General features: G+C 40.0%; 1 non-coding gene across 1 annotated transcript; it reads right to left on the reverse strand.

The window, feature by feature from the left end:
- Positions 1-1,135: 1,135 nt before the first annotated feature.
- Positions 1,136-1,208, reverse strand: Trnam-cau. The gene has a single exon. It is a non-coding gene; the product is annotated as a tRNA-Met (tRNA).
- Positions 1,209-12,487: the final 11,279 nt, after the last annotated feature.

Below are 12,487 nucleotides of genomic sequence, written 5' to 3' on the forward strand. Positions count from 1 at the left end.
TTTCTATATTTATAACGTCGTTTTGTCTAGTGCCATAGTCAGATGAAAACTGAGAATTAGGAAAACGACGATAGGTGTCAGTTCAGTGCTAGTATCAACAAAACCTTAAGTTCTGTGTCAACTGTCCTGACTCTGATCTGATGACGGTAGTAATCGAAACGACGTCATTAATAAAGTCATATATTAAGCGATCTAGACGGAAAAATGTCAATGATGGCAGAATCATTTAGGAAATTTATTTCCAAAAACATTTATAAATTTTAAAACGGCTTTTGAGTCTCCAGATAAGTCGACTGTGTGTTCTCCCACAAGATACTGGAAGTGGTAACAAAACGCTGGAGCTTTTATATGAAGCTATACAACTACAAACACTTCAGTCAACTGCATGATAAAAGTATCGGACTCAGAAATACTAAGAAGTTAGGCAATGTGTTAGATTACCCCAAGTCTTGTTAAGGAGAGTATCTGAGAGAGCGAACAGAGAATAATGGTTAAAAATTGTTCGAAACTAACACAAAAAGATGAAAAAAATCATTTCATAAAGTGATAATTTCAAATTGATCATATGGTATTTGCGGAATATTTGGATTTCCGGGGGACAGTGTGGTGGTAGCAAAGGAGCAATCAGAAATCCTTAAACAAAGATTGTAACAAGAAAACTACAAATCTCCTTCGAAAAAACTGATATTATGGCTTACAACGAGACTATACGCTCCAGAATGAACAAGTGGAGTGAGAAAATCAGAATCAGTAAACTGATTCAATGTTACTATCTAGGAGAAATCATCAAGCCTAACAGACAGGGAAAGTAAAATGCAGTAGACCCAGCGTTTGTTAAAGGCAAACCGGCAGATATAGAAAATTGCGTGAAGATCCAGAGGAAATAGGCATAAATAAGCAGGCAATTGAAAGCAGAAAACAATTTCGACAAAATGAACAACCGGCAACGTTCTTAAGGTAGAACAGGAAAAGAACAAGGAAGCTGCAAAGCAAGGAAGACAAAGTGAAGACATGAAGGAACTTGTAAAGCTCAAGTATCGTATTTAAAATGGCGCTGGCTAGCCTTTATCGAAGGGCTAACAATAATAACTAATAATAATGAACATTGACTGTATGAAACATTAATAAAAATTTATGCCCCGGGTGAGGATCGAACTCACGACCTTAAGATTATGAGACTTACGCGCTGCCTACTGCGCTACCGAGGCTATGCATTATAATGCTCTACAGCACGTACTTGAAACCATTCTTTGTTTGTATACTGCAAATGTGCATAATTCCTTCGAATCTACTTTTGTTTTTGTTTGTATCGACGTGTTTCTTTTCCTAAAAGTTTTAACACTTTGCAAACCATTCATACAAACCGACAGGAAATACTTATTAACATCTTAGGTTATACGGACTACTTCGCCCTACCGAATTTTAGTCTTAAAACAACTACTAATCATTCACCGATGCAGAACGTGATTTTAGCAAGTTCAATAATCTATAGCCGTTAGCTGTCCCGACTTCGTCGTTGTTAAAAGATGCCCTACTTTTAACGATAATATAGCAGTGCGTCATGTAATGATTCCCTCCCGCTCTTAGTGTTTTCAGTTAATACACAATAGGTTATTAAGTTACAAATCTGTTAGTGATGTATATAATGACTGTATTTAAAAAAAAACACATTGATGTACATCATTAGGATAAGTATCTGGACTGATAATAGCAAACATTAAGCTATTTCCGTAAGACCACTGGTATGGCCACATTTCCCCCCAACAGCACACTGCCATAAACCACAAAGACGTTGCAGTTGCGAAAATCGTAATGACTTATGAACATGAAAGGGTATGAGCAGAAAGACAATGAGAAACAAGTAAGATACCGATTCATTTTATAAAATATTAGTACTTATTCATTAGAAAAACACGTACATTACCTCCACTGAAAAACATTGGAGATATAAAACAGAAGTGATTTTTTTTAAAGAAATTAAGTCAGAGTAGAATATGTTATTTAGAAAATAGCTTGGAAGTACCTACAACGATACTGTACCGGTCTGTGGGTTTACAGGTACCTAAAATCTCTTGCATGTAATAGTGAAACATGGGATACGAATAATATTTCTTGGCGTTACACTGTACTCGTTGTTGCCGTTACACTTATCATAGCAAATGTTGCGTACAAATGTCTTGTGCACCTACCTTTTACCACTCCATTCCATCAGCTTCTATTCACCTTTAAATTTCACCGTTGCATCTCTGCAGCGACTAACGAAAGCTGATAGTTTTGTCTTTAAACGAGTACTGCGTTGCTTACTTCCGTAGCTGCCATTTGCCATCTTTACAATTATATAATTCCTTTGCTGAAGTGCACAGTTTTGTTTCAGCACAGACAACAATGAAAAAACAAGAACCACTGCTCGGTTTTTCCCGTAACTCATTGTCGACACACTGTTTGCAAAGTACATTATTGATGAAAGATATGCCGCAACCATTTACAATGTGGCTTTGCGAAATTGAATTATTCCCGTGATCAAATTTGGATGGTTCATTCGTATGAAGAGAAAGATGCACATAATTTAACTTTTCCAAGCGAATAATAGCACTGATTTAGTTTGGACTCGTTTTCGTGCAGCTTATTCTCTTTTAGTGAGGCCTCCCGGCCAACAATGCCATACGATCGTTTCATTTTTTTCATGGCCTTGGACTATGGAATGCAACCGGTACATTATTTTTTAAATATTAATGCATTTCTGATGCACCGCATCTAAAACGCTTCGATTCTCTTGTTTTCCGGTTTTCCACAGTCGATGTTTCACCACTATACAGTGCTGTGTTCAAAACGTCATTCTCAGAAATTACTGGCGCAGATTAAGGCCGATGTTGATACTAGGAGACTTCTCTTCGCAAGGATTGTCATCTCTACATGTTTCTTGTTTTATCTGTTATTTTGCTTTCGAGCCGTCGGAATTCCTTACCTTCACCTACTTCGTGGTACCCAATTTTTATCGCTAATCTAATTTTCTGGTGCTCGTCATTACTTCCATCTTTCTTCGGTTTACTTTGTCTGTATCCTGTACTTATTAGACTTTTCGTTCCTCTCAACAGCCCCTATACATCAACTTCTCTTTCACACAGGACGTCAATATCATCAGCGGATCTTACTATAGATAGGCCCTACCCTTTCACTCTGAATGTTAATCCCACTCTTCAAGTTTTCATTTATTTCTATCATTGATTCTTCGATGTATAAACTGAACAGTAGGGAGAAATACTGCATCTCTGTCTTACACTCTTTTCAAACGGAGCATTTCTTTCCTGGTCTTGCATTCTTATCGTTCACTCTTGGTTTTTGTACATACTGTATATTACCCGTCTTTTCCTATAGCTTACTCCTATTCTCCTCAGAATTTAGAACATTTTACATAGTGAAACGCTTCTTCTAGGTCCACGAATCCTATGAACGAGTCTTGCTTTTTGAAGGGCAGTGCGAAAACTACTTCTCTAGTGATTTTACTTCTCCTAAAGCCAAGCCCTTCGTCACCCAAGACATAATCAATTTTCTTTTTAATTTTTCTGTATTTTATTGTGGTAAGTAACTTTTGATCCATGAGCTGTTAAGCTGATTATACAACAGTTTTCACACTTATCTGATCTTGCTATCTTCGGAAGTGTGTGGATGATATTTTTCCGAAAGTGTTATGGTACATCTCCAGTCCTATAGAATCTACAAATCAACTTGATTAGCAGTTCGATGACACTTTTCCGGTTATTTTATAAATTGCGAAGGAATGTTATCGATGCGTTCTGCCGTATTTGATCTCAGATCCTCCAGGGCTCTGTTAAGTCTTGCTATAATACTGGATCCCGTATATCTCCCATATCGATTCCCATTTCTTCTCGTATCACGTCATAAGACGGTTTCTCCCACTTGTCGAGGCCTTCAATATACCCTTTTTTATTGCTCTGCGTTTAACCGTTGAACTTGCACTCTTAATTTCATCGAATATTGTTTTGACTTTCCTGTATATGAATTGTCCTTCGGGCGACTGTTTCTTTTTTGACTCCACATTTTTTCCTGCAACTGTTTCGTTTTACCTTCCCTGCACTTCGTGTTTATTTCATTTCTAAGTGATTTAACATTGCTGTATTCCTTTCTTTCCTCGATCATTTTTGTACTTCATCCTTTCGTCGATGAGTTTATGTATTCCTGCTGTTACCCAAAGCTTCTTCGTAGTTACCTTCCTTGTACGCATATTTTTCTGTTCAGCTTCAGCGAATGCCCATTCCTCTTCAGCTGAACTGCTTACTGTGATATTTGCTATCGCAATATCTACAACCTCAGAGAATTTCATATGCACATCGTCATCCCTCGGTACTTCAGTCTTCCACTTCTTTCCCCATTGATTTTTTGAGGACTATTCTCTTATCTTCAGCCTACTCTTATGATCTCAGTTTACTGTGTCTCTGCTCCTGCGTACGCTTTACAGTCTAAAATCTAATTTCAGAATCTCTTTCTCACTGTATTCTAATTCAGCTGGAATTTTCTCGTGTCTCCAGGCCGTTTTCAAGTCCATCTTCTGCTCTTGTGATTGTTGAACAGTGTATTTGCTGTTACTGACATTTATTATGAAACTCAGTTTTCCTCCTGTCACATTTCTACTGCCGAGCCCATATTCTTCCATAACTCTTTCTACTATTCCCTGCCCTAATACAGCGTTACAATTCCCCGTTTTCACCTCCCTTTACATATCGTGTTACTCATTCGGTATCGTCGCCATAATCTTTCATCTTGAACAGGTCCAGTGAGTACTGGTTAGTATGAACTAGGATGTGGGTATCTGAATGGAGCTATTTTTAAGTAAAACACTTAATTTGATCAACATTCAGTATACACTTCACTACAGAATACAGCTGGGATCAACATTCAGTATACAGTTCACTACAGAATACAGCTGGGTGCGCCTGAGCCGAAATACCAAACAATTAGTTAGTCAAGGTTATCGTGGAGGGATGAGTTTTAGTGTCGGAACATAACAAAGTAGCTATCTGAAGCCTGGAGCCTGGGGGAGCGTCTTGTCATGGGTCGACACTTTCTCAGTGCCCCGCAGCAAACACGTGGTTTCTCTACCACGCTCATCATTGATTCTTGCAAGTCGGTGCGCAAGAGCTTGCCGGCCAGCACATTTTATGGGAAGAGAACAACTTCTGTTGAAACGGCGATCCTAGCTGTCACGTGAGCCACAGCGAATTGTACTTGAACATCACAGATGAGAACGAGAGAAAAAAAAATTAGAAGCAGCAATAAAAGTTCATATTAGCCCGAGACCGGCTAGGCGACTTCTCTTATCTTTTGCTTGTCACATCGGCATGTATCCTCAACTGTTGATGCTGGCACTGGTTTGCTGTCGTTTCTAATGAGAATAATCCTGTCTCCGAACTGTTCACCGTAGCTCACTCTCTGGCCTACATTTGGTCCATATACCAAGTCAAATTGGATATGAGCTGCTTCCTCCTCAGCGTAGATGTCATGGATTCGGTTTTCCTCGTCGCCATAATCCGCTTCAGCATCCTTCTCTCCTTAATGGAGTCTGGCTCGGGTGAATCTTCACATTCATGGCCACAGTAATGTTTGTCAATAGCTGAGCACCGAAATTCTGGTTTTTCGAAGCTTCAGGCCCCCGTGCTACATCCTTCCACACATTTACGAAAAATGATTTTCAGCGATGAGTCTCGATCTGCATCTTTTGTTGCATTTGTACGAGTCACTCATCCTCTTGTTGGCGTCCGCCACCAAATGACGTTCTGTTCGTTATGCAGTAATGCCTGTTCGGGAATAGATTTTCTACGAAATGGCAATGATTTTCTTCTTCCCTTGTCCAAATGCGTTTGAGCTAGTGTCATGCTGCATGGACGGTCGAAAAATATCATGTGGAATGAATTTGTATGATGATGACGGGTACAGGACTCGGGGAGAATTTTCCCTCTTACTCTTCCGGGAATAAATGCTGTTAGCAATGCCAGGATGTCTACATCTTCACCTATGATGGTAACACAGTCAAAGTCCGCAACCTTTGATTTGCCACAGTTTGTTACCGTCACATCGCTATCGTCTATTGCCTGCCTAACCACAGTGCCCTATACAGACGTTTCAGTCATCAGCATTGAAATGAAGCTTTTTTGTTCGCGTCGTTTTAGTGAAGGTAATTGTTGAGGGGAAGAGAATTTTGTAGACGAGTGCAGTAAAGCTTGCGCTTGCTGCATTGACTCTTTAGTAACGGGCGTCGCTAGGCTACCCGCCAAAAACAACTATGGCTTTACGTCCAAAGTGTTTTTGCGCATAGCACACATAGATCTCGCACACTGAATCGAACATGGCTCTTGTACTATTCACAACAGTGACTGCACATTTGCGCGGCCGGTGTCTTCGTCGTGTATCGGAGTTAACGCTGCATACGCCGGCCGAAGTGGCCGTGCGGTTAAAGGCGCTGCAGTCTGGAACCGCAAGACCGCTACGGTCGCAGGTTCGATTCCTGCCTCGGGCGTGGATGTTTGTGATGTCCTTAGGTTAGTTAGGTTTAACTAGTTCTAAGTTCTAGGGGACTAATGACCTCAGCAGTTGAGTCCCATAGTGCTCAGAGCCATTTGAACCATTTTTTTTTAACGCTGCATACAACACTGGCTTTGTGCCTTTGCGACCACCTCCCTCAGTGAGTAGATGCATTAGGTATTTAAACTTTCCATTGTGATGGAACATGAGAACACATTTCTTACGATAAACTGAGGTTAGGGATAAATTTGCCTCTGGTTGCAAAAATTATCTTCAGTTTCTATTTATTGTATCGTGAACTATTTCGTGGCTAACAGTCCCACACTTAGATGCATAAGCTACACAGGGTGTTTCACAATTCATGTTACACACTTCTAGAAGTTGTACAGGAGACATAGTAGATTAAGTTTTACACAGTAACCCACGTCCGGAAACAGAAAAGCTACAGAGCGTTCAAGTTACAGGCACCGCGCCTGTAAATATGTGCATACATATACGGGGTGATTCCGTGATGATCTTGTAAACTTTCTATGATGGTGGGAAAGGATAAATGTATCAATTTGAGGTAAGGGTCCCTGCAATGGAAACGAAAGAGTCGAAAATTATAAGAAAAACTCGTTCTGATACATCTGGCAGTGGAGCACATGTACTGGTACCGTTGTTTCGAAGATTATAGGTTAGGCAACTTTCAGAGGTGGCAGCATTGACCCAAACGAGGAAAAAAATGTCCAATCGACACAGGTTCTAAAATGCATAACTGGGGAGCTATGAGCACTTGTTCATCTTCGCCACCGCGAAACACACATCCTGTACTGAACAAGTGCTCATGGGCCTTAAGGTATGCATTTTAGAGCCCACGTTCACTCGACATTTGTCTTGTTTTGGTCCATACTACCACCTCTGAAAGTTGCAGTCTTAGCAACAGCAGTACCATTTCATGTATTCTACTGTCGGAACTATCAGAGAGGTTTTCGCTTAGAACTTTCGACTTATTTTTGTTTCGGGTACAGGGACCCGTAGATTGATACATTTATCCTTTTCCATGATCCTAGAAAGTTTGCAACATCATCACGGAATTATCCGTATATACATACATTTATAGGCGCCTGTGCCTATAACTTTGACGCTCTGTAGGGTCGCTGGATGACGTTTCCGAATATGGATTCCTATGTAAAACTTGATCTACTAAGCCCTCTATACAACCTCTAGAAGTGTGTAACATGAATTGTGCAACACCCTTCTATACACCTAATCGATGCGAGGTATGTTTTTCCTAGATCACAGCGTACTTTCGTCACTATCCAGCTGTAACATACACTATAAAACCAATGTGTCGCTAGTGCCTTAAACCGGCCCTGGAATCAACAAAATATTTTCGCATTCGGAGGAGAAAACTGATAATTGAAATTTCGTGAAAAGATCTCGCGAGAGTGGTAAACACCTTTGTTTTAATGATTCGTAATCCATCTCGCACATCATATCCGTGAAACACCCTCCCCTGTTGGAATAATACACAACGAGCTACCCTTCTGTGAACTTCTTCGATGTCCTCAGTCAGTCATGTTTGGTAACGACCCGTATCGCGCAGCAGTCTCCAGATGAGGACGGACAAGTTTACTATAGGCGGCATCTTTACATTTACATCTTCATCTACATGTCTACTCTGCAATTCACTGTTTAGTGCCTGGCAGAGGTTTCATCGAACCATTTTCAACTTTTTCCGAACCGTGCCATTCTCGAATAGCGCACGGAAAAAATGAAGACTTAAATCTTTCCGTGCAAGCTCTAATTGCTCTTGTTTTATTACGTTGATCATTTCTCCCTATGTAGGTTGGGAAATTTATTTTCGTTTCCAAGGAGAAATTTGGCGATTGAAGTTTCGCGAAAAGATCTCGCCACAACGAAAAAAGGCTTTGCTGCAATGATTGCCACCCCAGCTCAAGTATCATATCTGTGACCTCTCTCTCTCTCTCTCTCTCTCTCTCTCTCTCTCTCTCTCTCTCTCTCCATTTCGCGATAGTATTAAACGAGCTACCCTTCTTTGAGCTTGTCCTCCGTCATCCTGTCTGGTACGCATTTCATAATGCGCTGCAATACCCCAGAAGAGAACAGACAAGCTGTCTCCTTAGTAGACCTGCTGCATCTTTTAAGTGTTCTGGTCAATGAAACGCAGACTTTGGTTCGGCTTCCCCACAACATTATATGTGTGATCGTTTCAATTTAAATTGTTAATTATTGTAATACTTAGTTATTTAGTGAAATTGACAGCAATATTAAAATGGAAAAACTTCCTAAAGTTCTGTAAAATTATATTTATTTTGTCAGGAACAGGTTTTCGGCTTCTCTGGCCTCTTCAGGTGACCACTGTCGCAAGCCCAGATAATCATGATGTGCGACTCACATAGATACAAAAGCGAAAAAGTGTTTACGTAGGAACACGGAGTATTATATGTAAAATCACTTGCAAGCACTGCAAAAAAAAGTGTATATTGGTTAATCAGGTAGAGCTGTGGGAATTAGCCTACGTGAACACGAGGGAAGCTGGCAATTAAAGAAGAAAGATTCGACCTCTGCTGATCATCTTTTAGCAGAGAACCGTCCATGTGATGTTGAATGTGGACTTCTACATTCTGTCGAAAAATCAGAAAGATAACCCTACTGGAAATAATGCAAATCAAGAAACACATGACACAGAAGGTCAGCCCAGTGTTAAACGATCCTTTTTAAATTAAGTTTTCGTTACAAATAGTAGATTAAAACTGTAAATTCATTTTATCTCTCATCATTTGTTATGTGTCTCTCCACATAAAATATTTACCCCTTTTTTAAGCCAATGTAGTTATTGTATTATTTTTCTTAGGTATCCTTTGTAAACACGTTGTCACTTTTGTATTTTCTGTGCTAATAATATCTGTGTAAGCCGCACTTCACCTTTATTTGCGTTTGCGACATTCAGGTGCCACCTGAAGGTGGCCTGACAAGCCGAAAGACTGTTCGTGAGAAGATAATTTTGCAGAACATTAGGAAATGTTTTTCCTTTTTAATGTTTTTATCTTGTTCTGGCAAGCACAGACGGAAAATTCAGTAAACGTTAAATTTACAGACTTTAGATTTGTGCAATTTATCGTATACCCCAAATTTAATGGGTTCCTTTTTGTGTTCATGTGGATGACCTCACAATATTCATTATTTAGAGTCAATTCCCAGTTTTTACACCATATATATATCACATCCAAATCATTTTGCAATTGGTTTTGATCTTTTGTTCTCATGAAATACGTGCTGCAGTCAAATGAGTTGTATAACATACTTTATGGGACCCATTTTTCTGTTGGCTATAGTGGATGAGCAGGATGGTAAGAGTTTTCTCTTAGATGTGTTAATATAAATCGTCATGATAAAGAGCTTTTCAAACGAATCTGTGAACCCTGCCAGCAGAAGCAGAAGGTCCGTAGAAATTGCATAGTAGTGGAACCACTGGCTTTTCTGTAGTAGATTTATTGCATATTTTAAATGTTGTTGGTGTTATTGATGATGGTGGTGGTGGTGGTGGTGGTGGTGGTGGTGGTGGTGGTGGTGAAGCGTTAAAGATGGATCCTCGTGATGGTAACACGGAACTTCCTACGTCTGATAGCGATGAAATAGAGGACAAAACCAGTGACAATAAAAGTTGCGCAGAGTGTCATGAAAGTCGGAAACGAAAGAGTGATGCAGGGGGGCGCCGAATATCTCGAAGGACGTCACTATCCGTTAATCTGGCCCTCTTTAGACTCACACGTTGGACTTAGAAAAGGGTGCAAAATTCTTTATCAAGCTTCGTAGCAGACATCAGTAGAAAATTACACCACGTGTCGGTTGTTCTCGTAACGTAAAGAGCGTTGCTTTGGTCACGTTAGAGTGTGAGTCGTAAGCCGAGACGAAGCACCTCTGGTGTCAGCGCGTGGCTGGTGGGTGCCTCCACTGTCCGCTCGCCGCGAGGAGTGTGTGTAGGTCGCAGACCAGGTGTGGCGCTGATGGCGTCAGCGGTCCGTTCCCCGTCGGTGCGGCTAATTGAATTAAAGGCAGCGCCCAGTGAGCGTGGGCGACGCGGGCAAGCAACCTACGGCTGCCTCAGCTTTGTCGGAGGCCGACGGGCACACACAGTAACGGCTCTGTCAGCACGTCTCTAGCTCTTGTACGAGGACAGTGGTAGGTAGGCATGTGGAAAACACTATCTTTATCGACGACAGCAACTCTGTAGTCACAATTAGAGAGCGTAGGAAATCAACAAAGGACATTAAAAATGGTCAGTGTCTAATACACTTTAACTTCAGGCATAAGAAAACAGTATCAGTTTCAGATTAAAGACGAAAATAACACTGTGAAAGCAAATGATCATTCCTCCAAAATCGTGGAATAAAGACGATTTTTTTCGGAATTAATATGGACTCTAAGGTAATATGAAATGAGCTTATAAAGCTACGAGACAGGAGAATATCAGCACTACGTAGAGCCCAGCGCTCCAGCCATCAGTACGTATCTGCCAGTGTTGTAACCTGCAAGCCAAGTACCTCTGCTGCAGGCTACGAGCTCAAGTGGTTTCCGTGGTGTAGTGGTTATCACATCCGCCTAACACGCGGAAGGTCCCCGGTTCGATGTACTAATAAACCTTTGCACTCATCTCTACTTTCACCTTCGACCTTCAACTGTCAGATCTGTCCTTCCATGTAAATAATATGTGATGCATGCTTAAAAGCCGAACTAAAACCGGACCTCCTTTGTTTCTATCATCCTTTCATGCCTTAAATGCAATATGTAATTTAAATGTATATAACTTAATGTAATCACTATCTAAATAACTATGCTCATTTATGTTTTGTTTGTATGCACATTGCAAGTGAATAACTCTGTGACATCAGAGAAATGCCAATCATGTCATTATTTGCCACAACAAACTTGGACATAACCATATTGCAATGAAAATGGACTACGCTCAGTAACGAATATAGGAAAAACTTATCGAAGTGCTTAAAAACGAAAAGAATGAAAGGAAAATTAGAAAATGGACAGCATGTCTTACAAAATAAACAAGAGTAACAAATACCATAAATAGATGAACAAAATTAATATGAAAACGTGTAATTTACAACCATAGAGATAATTTATTTTTGTTTCTTACTTTTTTTTTCTGAAATAAATATTTTGGTTAAAAAAAAAAAAAACAAAAAAAAAAAAAAAGATCCCGGGCGGAAACAGATTTTTAACGGTTCGATTAAAATCTGTACTTGAAACGAGGCAGTAAAAAACATAGTGCAGAGAATAATTTGCGGTAAGCCAGAAGGAAAATGGTATTCCAGAAATAAAAGCAACTCACTTATATGGCTAATGGGGAAATTTGTAAACTAAGGCACTTATAAATGGTTCAAATGGCTCTGAGCACAATGGGACTTAACATCTGAGGTCATCAGTCCCCTAGAACTTAGAACTAGTTAAACCTAACTAACCTAAGGGCATCACACACATCCATGCCCGAGGCAGGATTCGAACCTGCGACCGTAGTATGGCACTTATGAACAAACTGCGAATGACACAAACGTATTTATTACTTCCATTGTTTTGGAGTACACGGAAAGTGCAAGATAACGTCACCCACACACACAACCCCGCACACAGGATTCGCGAAACAAGAATTAAGTGATACTACTAAATAAAGACCTGGGATTCGGAGAAAAAGAAGTGAACCTTTGGGAAAAAAACTCTCAAATAATACCTAGAATTTTTAATTATAGAGTTGAAAACGTGTCCTTCTAGTTGGTTTTAAATACTACGTTTAAATACGAATGATTAAGCTTCATTTCACTTAAAATGAATGTATCTTAGGAAAACGAAAGATTTCTGGTCCCAATGAAGAAGAAAAATTATAATTTTTTTGTTTTCGCCGGCCGGAGTGGCTGAGCGGTTCTAGGCGCTA

Source organism: Schistocerca americana, chromosome 2 (genome assembly GCF_021461395.2).
Source record: "Schistocerca americana isolate TAMUIC-IGC-003095 chromosome 2, iqSchAmer2.1, whole genome shotgun sequence".
In the NCBI taxonomy this organism is placed as follows: Eukaryota; Metazoa; Arthropoda; class Insecta; order Orthoptera; family Acrididae; genus Schistocerca; species Schistocerca americana.